Genomic DNA, 9,352 nt, shown 5'->3' with positions numbered 1-9,352 from the left:
GCAGTTGTACTCTGTTCTACAGGGTCACTATGAGTCAGAATCAACTCGATGGCACCTAACAATAACAACAACAACATACAGAAGATAATCCCATTCACAAAAAAGTTGATCCACAAAAAAGCTGATCTGAAAGGCAAGGGAAATGAACTTTTATGAGGCTGAAATTACCTCAATTTCAAAACTAAATAAGACAATACAAGTCTCCTTTCACTTATGAACATACAGAAATCTTAAATACAACATTAACTACCAAATTCAACAACACATCAAAACACACACACACACACTACTGCCCAAAGAGATCTACAGATTAAATGCAATCCCAACCAAAACTCCAACAGCCTTTTTTACAGAAATGGAAAAACCAATCTTCAGCTTTACAAGTAATGTCAAAAGGCCCCAAATAGCTAAAGCAATGTTGAAAGAGAAGAACAAAGTCGGAGAACTCACACTTTCTGATTTTAAAACATATTATACAGCTCAGCTGCTAACTGAAAGGTTGGCAGTTTGAACCCACCAGCTGCTCTGCGGGAGAAAGCTGTGGCAGTCTGCTTCTGTAAACATTATAGCCTTGGAAACCCTATGGGACAGTTCTACTCTCTCTTATAGGGTTGCTATGAGTTGGAATCAACTCGATGGCTAAACGGCAACAAGTTTTCACTTATATAACAAGACAAGAAAAGGTAAATGTACAGAGGCCAAAGACTATTAGTGGTTAACAGGAGTGGTAGGGAGGGGGAAAGAGGGAGTTAGCAGCAATGGAAAAATCGCACTGATTAAGGGTAGGGTTGCACAGCCGATTATTGTAATTTATGTCAATATGTTGCACACATGTAAAAAGCTGAATTGGCAGGAGTTGTGTGATAGATACATTTACAACAACAACAACAAAAAGAGTAGCTGCTGAGGCTGCTTATGTACAACCAAAAACCTCATTGGATTTGGTTCCTTGGTTTAGAGGTTTAGGGTCATGGTTTCATGGGACATGCCAGTTAATTGGCCTAATAACGTGGTTAGTGCTTCTGTTTCACCTCCTAGTTTGATAAGTAGTGCCTGGAGTCTTAAAAGGTTGCAAGCACCCATCCAAGGCACAACTACTGGTCTCTATTCACCTGGAGCAGAAGAGGAAGAAGGAAAGTCGGGAATAGGGGGAGGATATGGAATATGTAGCTGTCTCCATGGACAACTGCCTCCTTTGCAATGAGACCAGAACAACTGGATAGTGCCCACCTACCATTTCTGAACATTTTGATTAAAGAGTCCACAGAAGAATCCTGATCAAAAGGGATAAAATGCAGAACAGAATTTCAAATTCTCATGGACTACAGACTTTCTGGAGCGAGGTGGGCTGGATGAACCCCCGATACTATTGCCCTGAGATAACTTTTAAACCTGAAACCAAAAGTATCTCCTGAAGTCTTCTTAAAATTAAACAGCAGTTCAGATTAAATAGTAAAAAATATCTGCTTTGAGCATTATGCTCTTTGATATGGGATCAAAGTGACAACAGCAACTCCAAAGATTAGACAGGAACCTTAGGCTGCAGTGAGTTTATGTTAATGAGGGGACAACTCAGAAAAGGAAGGTGAGAATGGTTGCACAATTCAAATAATGTAATCAATGTCATTGAATTATACATGTAGAAACTGTTGAATAAGTGTATGTTTTGCTGTGTATATCAACATCAACAACAAAATAAATAAAATTAAAACAAATACATACACGTATCATGATCAAGAAGGGTTTATCCCAGGAATGCAAGGGTGACTTAAGACCAGAAAATCCATCATTCTAATTCATCACACTAATGGACAAAAGGATTTCACAGGAAAATGACTAAAGAGCATAAAGGGCAATTCATGGATGAAAACTGCAAACGGCTAACATGTATAGACACTAGCAACAAATGAATGTAAATTAAAACAATGAGAGATTCCTTTTACATTTACTAGGTTTAAAAAAAATTAGTAAGTCCAACAATACTAAGTATTGGCAAGGATTTGGTGGGGGGAGTGAGTCCTCACATACAATTTATGAACATAAACTGTACAGCCCTTTAGGAGAACAATGAGGCAGTATTTAGGAAAATTCTGCATGCATATACCTGTTTTGTCCCAACAATCCCACTATTCTGTAAATATTCCAGAGTTAGTCTCACACAGATCCATAAAGGGACTTGTATATACAGATGTTTAGGAGTGCCTGGGTGGCTCAAAAGGTTAAGCACTGGACTAGGTACTAGCCAAAATGCTGACAGTTCAAACCACCCAGAGTTGCCTTGGAAGACAGGCCTGGTGAACTGCTTTCGAAAGGTCACAGCCTTGAAAACCCTACAGAGCAGTTCTACTGTGCACATATCGGGTCGCCATGAATCGGAATCTACTCCACGGCAACTAACAAAAAGGACATATAGATGTTAATGACAGAACTGTTTGAGTTGGAAGCAGTCTATTTATTCTCTGCTGGAAGAATGCATAAGAAAATGTAATGAATGAATATTATGTAATACCATGTAGCAGATGGAAACAATGAACAAAATTTACAAACAGCAACATGTATAGATCATCAAAATACAGAGCTGGGTGAAAAAAATCTTAGACATAGAACAAGACTTAAATCCCAGTATTATTTTACAAATGAAAAAGAAATATATAAAACATTTGAAGGGTACATACATATCTAAGAACATATACTGAATATATTAGAGTGTCTATGGAGGGTGAGGTAGGGAAATGTGAGTAGAGAAAGGACTGGGAGGCAGGGAGGGCAAAAAAATATAATAAGAGAAAAAGGCCTTATATACATAAATAATATTGACCTCTACGATGGCTCTCAATGACCCCTGCTTCCTGGTATTCATACCCTTGGGCAACTACCTCCCACTGAATGTGGGCTTCTAACAAATATGCAAAAATAATGGAATGTCATTTCCAAAATTAGACTGTGACTTCCATCTTGCTTGCCCTCTCTCACCCTCTTGCTGGTATGCTCTAAGAAAAACCAGCTACTATGTTGTGAGCTGCCTTGTGAGAGGCTCACGTGGCAAAGAACTGAGGGAGCTTCCAGGCCAACAACCAGAGAGGAACTGAGGGCCTCAGTCCAATGGCCAGGAGGAACTGAATTCTGCCAACAACAATGTGAGCAAGGTTGGGAGCAGATCCTCCCCAAGTTGAGCCTTCAGACGACTACAGTGAGGGTTGATACCTTGATTACAGCCTTGTGAAAGACCCTGGGTCACAAGTACTCAGCTAGGCCCTCCCCAAATTCCTGACCCACAGAAACTGGGAGATAATAAATGTTTGTTTTAAGCCACTAAGTTTTGGGGTAATTTCTTACGTAGCAATATAGTTATAAACTGAGGTCTACGAGGAACTCAAGACTGGGCAGCTGAGGTCCAAAAGAAAAGGAAGAAAATTCCATGACCTAAATAGTGACTCCCTGGAGTCATACATAAACACTGATAATATTCTATCCGAATAATGTCTTTCGGTTATTCACTGCTATATGCCCACTACCTAGAGCCGTGCTTGGCACACAGCAGGTACTCAGAAATCTTTGAATGAATGACTACTTCCAGGTTTTTGTCTTAACTAAGATTTCTTACCTTTGTTTGCACTCTCTACATTCCTTGATCCTCAACTCATCCCCACCAGAGCGTGGGTTATTGCTTAGTGTCTGCATAATCACCTCTGCCTGAAGCCACACATGCCCTATAGTGAAACCTAGTCTAGGCAACAGTGTTAGAAGAGTATAACTAGGTCCAGCTGCTGAACATATACAGTTGATGTAAATAAGCTTGGATATCAAGCCTCTCATGTCTTTTCTCCTCTCCCTCCTTGCTTAATAGTCTCCCTCCATATCTTTCTTCCCATTTCCTCCACTTAAAAAAAAAAAAAAATCTAAAATTAAGCTGTTTTTTATATATAGATGATCTTCTTTTCTTTTTTTGAGGGCCATCGTTCAATGGTTCCAAACCCAGAAGTCACTCCAGGCTTTGTTTAAAGGTTCTGTGTTATGAAGTTCTCTTTCTAGCCAAATAAAATTCCTTAGGAGATGATGAATTGACATTTTCTAACAAGCGGAAATGTAAATTCAATCCAAGGCCATATTAACAAATGACCTGAAAAATTCTTGGTTATCAAAGGAATGCGTTTACTGAAAATAGTCACAAAGCACCATTAGTTAAATATTAGACAAAAATAATTTTTCCTAATCCTTTCATAGTCTCTACATCTAAAATATCCTTTTCATATGAATGACAACACTGTAAATTTATGATTCTCCAATTATCAAGAATATGCCTTAATCACTGCTAAAATTATATTGTAGGAAGACAGAAATGGGGTATGCCTAGCACCATATCTGGTATGTTTGAAGAGCTAAATATATTTCAGGAAAGGTTGACAGACTGAATTTAATCAACAAAAGTGGTAAACACTACCTATAAAAAACGAGATTGTCCAAAAATTCAGATTCTTGGTTACACAGATTACTAGAGAGAAAAATAAGCACAGGCTATGCCTGCTTTACCTCACCGTAAGTTTTTCCTTTGGGTTATCCTATCAGAATCACCCTTTTGCTTACATGGCTTGAAGACCTGAGTTGGCTAATGACTAAATTCATTTATTTTAAACTGAGCAACATGCAACGTGAAATTGTAAATCAAGTAACGGAGCCAAATTTTTTAAATTAATACTAAAAACTCAATTCTACAGCAAAAGTCCAAGGAAATTTAATATCTGATGCAGTGTGGCATTTCCACCATGAGATCAAAATACTTGAGTTCTAAGATTCCTATTCTCTCCGAAAACAACAAATACAGCCATCTCCCCTATTACTTAATTTTTTAAGGGCTCTTAGGCTAGGTTCCACCTACAATTTTTAACATAATGTGCCAAGAAATATTTAAAGAGCACTTATTGAGTTGAAAGGAAGTGCACTAAAGACAAAAATAACTAAGACAGAATCAGCCCTTGAAATCTCTGAAGTGTAGTAGAAGGGTTATCCTTTTACTCTAGGTGGTTTTTTCTTTGCTTAGTAAGAGGAAACAAGCATAGAGTATTAAGCACAGGCTAAAAAGTCAACAACAATGTTGGAAGCCTGATAATGTTTTTAAAAAATTTATCTGCAAAACTTATTCCCTAAAATAAAAACAGAACATGAAACTCTATCATGCATCTTCCCTAAGGCATTTTAGTAAACTAAATGTGTAACTTGAAAAGTGGCAATTCACTGGTAAGCAATTTTCAGTATGCTCATCTCTGGGATATGAACGCAACCATGATGCTAATTTAAAGTGTCACGTATGATTATGAATAAGCAGAATAAATGAGTGATCCATGACCAGTTATAACATGACATACATTTTCCTTACCTTTATAATCATCACATGATAAATACTCAAGCACAGGAAAGTTACCACCATAAAAAATAGCACCAAAAGGAAGCCTGCTCAGAAAAAAAAATATGTAAAAGTCTATTTTGTATGTATTTTGTAAGCTTTCCCTCAACAGAAGGATAACTAGATTTCAGTTTACCCTAAACAAAAATAAACAAATCAGTAAGTATAACAATTAAAATATAAATTAAAAGCCACATTCAAGCCATATCAATAAACAAGCAAAATCTATTTAGCATGTTATCAACTTTGACCATATTGATTTCATATGCTATCTTTTTTTAAACAATCAAGCGGCTAAAAAAAGAAAGCCACTGTTGTGAACAGCATTTCAATAACGTTAATACAGTAAATTCTATATGATTCGCTAATCTTCCATAGTTGACAAACTGTGATACCAGTTTCAAAATAAGATGCAGTCTCCCTTGTATACTACATAGTATTCCTAGTACTAAATCAATAAGTTGTAAAAGTTTCTTGAATAACCAAAGCCATAAAGGAGCTTTATATATAGCTCTTCATAGTCTAGGAATGTTGGAAAGTTGATCAGCACGGCCTCTTTTTTTTTTTTTTAACGCGTAATAGATGCCACAGGTTATTAATATTAAGACAAAGAGTTCTGATGCTATGTCTTTGTGTAAGAACTCACTGACTACAAAACCATCTCCTTTGGAAAGAAAATAGGACTTCATATTGAGACATTTTGGCCCTCATGAATATTACAAGAATCATTCTTGACACCTTATGTTCTATCATTGTGAACATGGCAAAGACCCACTGCACACATTCTAAAACATTCGGAACGCTTTCAAAAGTAACTAAAGGTCTGATTTCAAGGAGAAAGATATAAATTAGTGCTTTCAACAGAAAAGGGTGCATCACTGTGCTACTGGAAGTTGGTAACTGATATAAAAATGACAATTTGCAGTTAAAAGAGGAAACTATTCTTGATTAAACAAGGCCTGAGATTATCCATGGTAAGGCACTTAAGGATCCATGCTTATCTCTATCTCCGTCACTATACATTGTATGAAACAAATGTTTCGAGCGATAAATTTTCTAAAAGGTACCAACTCTAAACAAACAGGGCCATACGCCTCCCAGAGGACGACCAGCTCTGGAATAATCTAAATAAGAAATAACACCCTCAACAATATCACACCAACTAACAAAATACAAGAAAGGAAGCTGCATCCCTATGTCAAGACTTGCGTGGTTTTTCAGGGGGAAGGTTTTCAGGACCAGGGGCGTGCACGGATTATGGAGAGCACCAGTCAGAAGAGTGAAGTAAAAACAGGTTTACTCGGCCGGACACTTCCATCATGACATTCCACCAGGAGGTGGGATCGGCAGGAGCCCCCAAAGAGTGGCTGGACAGGATTCCGCAGGTAGAAGGAGAACCGTCACCTGAGCCACAGATGTCGAGGACCCAAGAAACCGAAGCATGCACTGGTAAGCTCTCGACGGGATGCTCAGCGAGCTCTCACCGCAGGCCCCCTGAGGCCCTCGGTGGCCCGGGCACCCGAGTTCCCACAGCACCGAAGAGCTAAACACTCACCTGTGGCGGCCGAGGCTCCTCGGGAAACCGCACAGCGCCAGGAGGAGGGAGGAAGGGAAAGGCCGAGAGGGGCTCCCGGCAGCGAGACAGTAGGACCCAGACCCAAACCTCCCCCCCACCCCCCACCCCCGTTCTGCGCTCACAGAACCCAGACTGCCCAGTCCAACCGTCACCGCCCACCCCCCAGCACTACTTATGCTTGCATTTGAAGGCAAACACGCAGAGCCACTTCCGGTGCCGGGGCGGCGGTAGCGACTCTGGCGCACGCGGGGAGACGCCCTGGAGCGAGGACGCCGGGTGGCGTGCGCGCGCCGGACGCCGGGCGCATGCTGGGCACAGTTGGGCAGGCCCTGGCCGCGGGGGCGCGCCTGCGCAATCCCGCGTTGCCTCTTTAGGACTGAGGGCACCCGGTGGGAGTGAAGATGACCTGAACTGTAGTACCTGGGGTACCTCGGTGTCTTTTCCGAAGTGCTTGCTCACATTGCCTCCCATTTGATTTTCACCGCATTCCTCAGAGGTTAGGAAGTCAGAGTGTCTCTTTTACAGGTGAGTGTTCCAGGATTAAACAATTCGTTTATGACAAATCTTATTTTGGAACCCAGCTCTCAGAATTCTTGGGCTGAGGCCCTTGTCACGACATAATGTGACTGAAATAGGTAGGGAGGAGGCCAACAAAAATATTCAGAACTCCTGCTGGTGGATTTTTCTTTTTTTGGTCACTGTTTGAATACAACCAGACAACAAAATTGTTTTCATGATTAACAGATATAATACTGGACAGTGCTGTTGGCCTTGCTGCCTACAGTCAGTCTCCATCCCCCACCCCTACCTAAACCCGAATAGAGGCAATTGTGACACGTTTTCTTTTAGTCGTGTATGATAAGCATCCCACTAATTTAATATTTATTAAAAACAATTCAGGAAAAAAAATTTCATTCCACAAATAATTATTGAGCAACTGTTTGCCAGGGCACTGTGTTTGGCACTTGAGTATACAGTGGTCAACAAAATGCACATGATAAACGCACAGTGAAGCCTGTGAAAGCCGGAATTCAACAGGACTGCCTTAACTTTCTAGGTCTCCCAAGTTTGCCACCTTTGACAGGTTGCAGTCTACCACTTTTCTATCACTTGTTTGAGTGGAAAATGTATTTTCCTTCTCTGACATGTTTCTGCCTTACACAGGTTTTAATGTCACTGAATTGTACATGTAAAAATGTTCATATGTAAATGTTTATATATATATGTATATATATACACTCACCATAATAATAAAAAAATTTTATGGAGCTTAAAATCTCATAAAATTATCAATGAAGTAGAAAATAGTTTTGCTATGATATGAACTCTATTTGAATAGAGCACAAGAAACTAGAGATCACAAAACCAATTCAAGAAATGATTACCCACCCTAATTAGGCTGAATTCAACCTTCACCTTTTATGTGAGTGCAAAGGTATGCTAACTTATTAAGCCAATTTACAGTTTAAATTTTTCTCGAGATGCAAAATGACTACATACTGTAATGATCCCCTTTATATGCTGCAACAGGCAAAACTAATCTATAGTAACAGCCTGGGGTTGGATTGATGAGGTGGGAAGGGACTGTTAACTGCAAAGAGGTATGAGGAAATTTTTTGAGGTGAAGGAAATGTTCTCTACCTTGATTAGGGTAGTGGTTACACAGGTGTATCCATTAATTAAAAGTCATCAGAGTACAAATAAAATAGATGCGTTTTATTGTACATAAATTATACCTCAATAAAGTTAAAAAGAAAAAAGTCTTCAATTCACTACTTCCAATTCTTCACTAGCTGCATTAGTCAGAGAAGACTAAGCTAGAGCGTAGTAATCCCTAAATCACAGAAGTTTCAAACAGCAGGATTTTTTTTTTTCACTGAATTCATTTGCTAAGGCTGCCCTAACAAAATACCACAAACTTGGTGGCTTAAACCACCAGAAATTAATTCTCTCACAGTTCTGCAGGCTAAAAGTTTGAAAACAAGTTGTAAGCAGGGCCATACTCTCAAGTCTCTAGGGGAGGATTTTTCCTTGCCCCTTCCTGGCTTCTGGTGTTTGCCAGTAATCCTTAGCATCCCTTGGTGTCTTAGTTACCAAGTGCTGCTACGACAAATACCACAAGTGGATGGCTTTAACAAAGAGAAATTTATTCTCTTACAGTTTAGGAGGCTAGAAGTCTGAACTAGAAGTCTGAATTCAGGGTGCCAACTAAAGGGGAAAGCTTTCTCTGTCAGCTCTGGGGCAAGGTCCTTGTCATCATTCTTCCCCTAGTCTAGGAGTGTATCAGCGCAGGGACCTTGGGTTCAAAGGATGCACTCCGGTACAGGAGTCCAGTGACAAGGGCCAGAAAGCAGAAGGGGACAAGGAAGCTGGTG

General features: G+C 39.8%; 1 protein-coding gene across 1 annotated transcript in view; it reads right to left on the bottom strand.

Moving 5' to 3' along the window:
• The window catches only part of KATNA1 (katanin catalytic subunit A1), a 52,401-nt gene extending 45,340 nt beyond the window's left edge, over window positions 1–7,061 (bottom strand). Inside the window, exon 1 of the mRNA XM_023729151.1 lies at window positions 6,957–7,061. The gene's annotated coding sequence lies outside the window, so the exon portion shown is untranslated. The remainder of the gene's footprint in view (window positions 1–6,956) is intronic.
• Window positions 7,062–9,352: the final 2,291 nt, after the last annotated feature.

Source organism: Trichechus manatus, unplaced genomic scaffold (assembly GCF_000243295.1).
Source record: "Trichechus manatus latirostris isolate Lorelei unplaced genomic scaffold, TriManLat1.0 scaffold00002, whole genome shotgun sequence".
In the NCBI taxonomy this organism is placed as follows: domain Eukaryota; kingdom Metazoa; phylum Chordata; class Mammalia; order Sirenia; family Trichechidae; genus Trichechus; species Trichechus manatus.
Note: the sequence above shows the minus strand (reverse complement) of the source record. Positions and strands in the feature narration are given on the sequence as shown.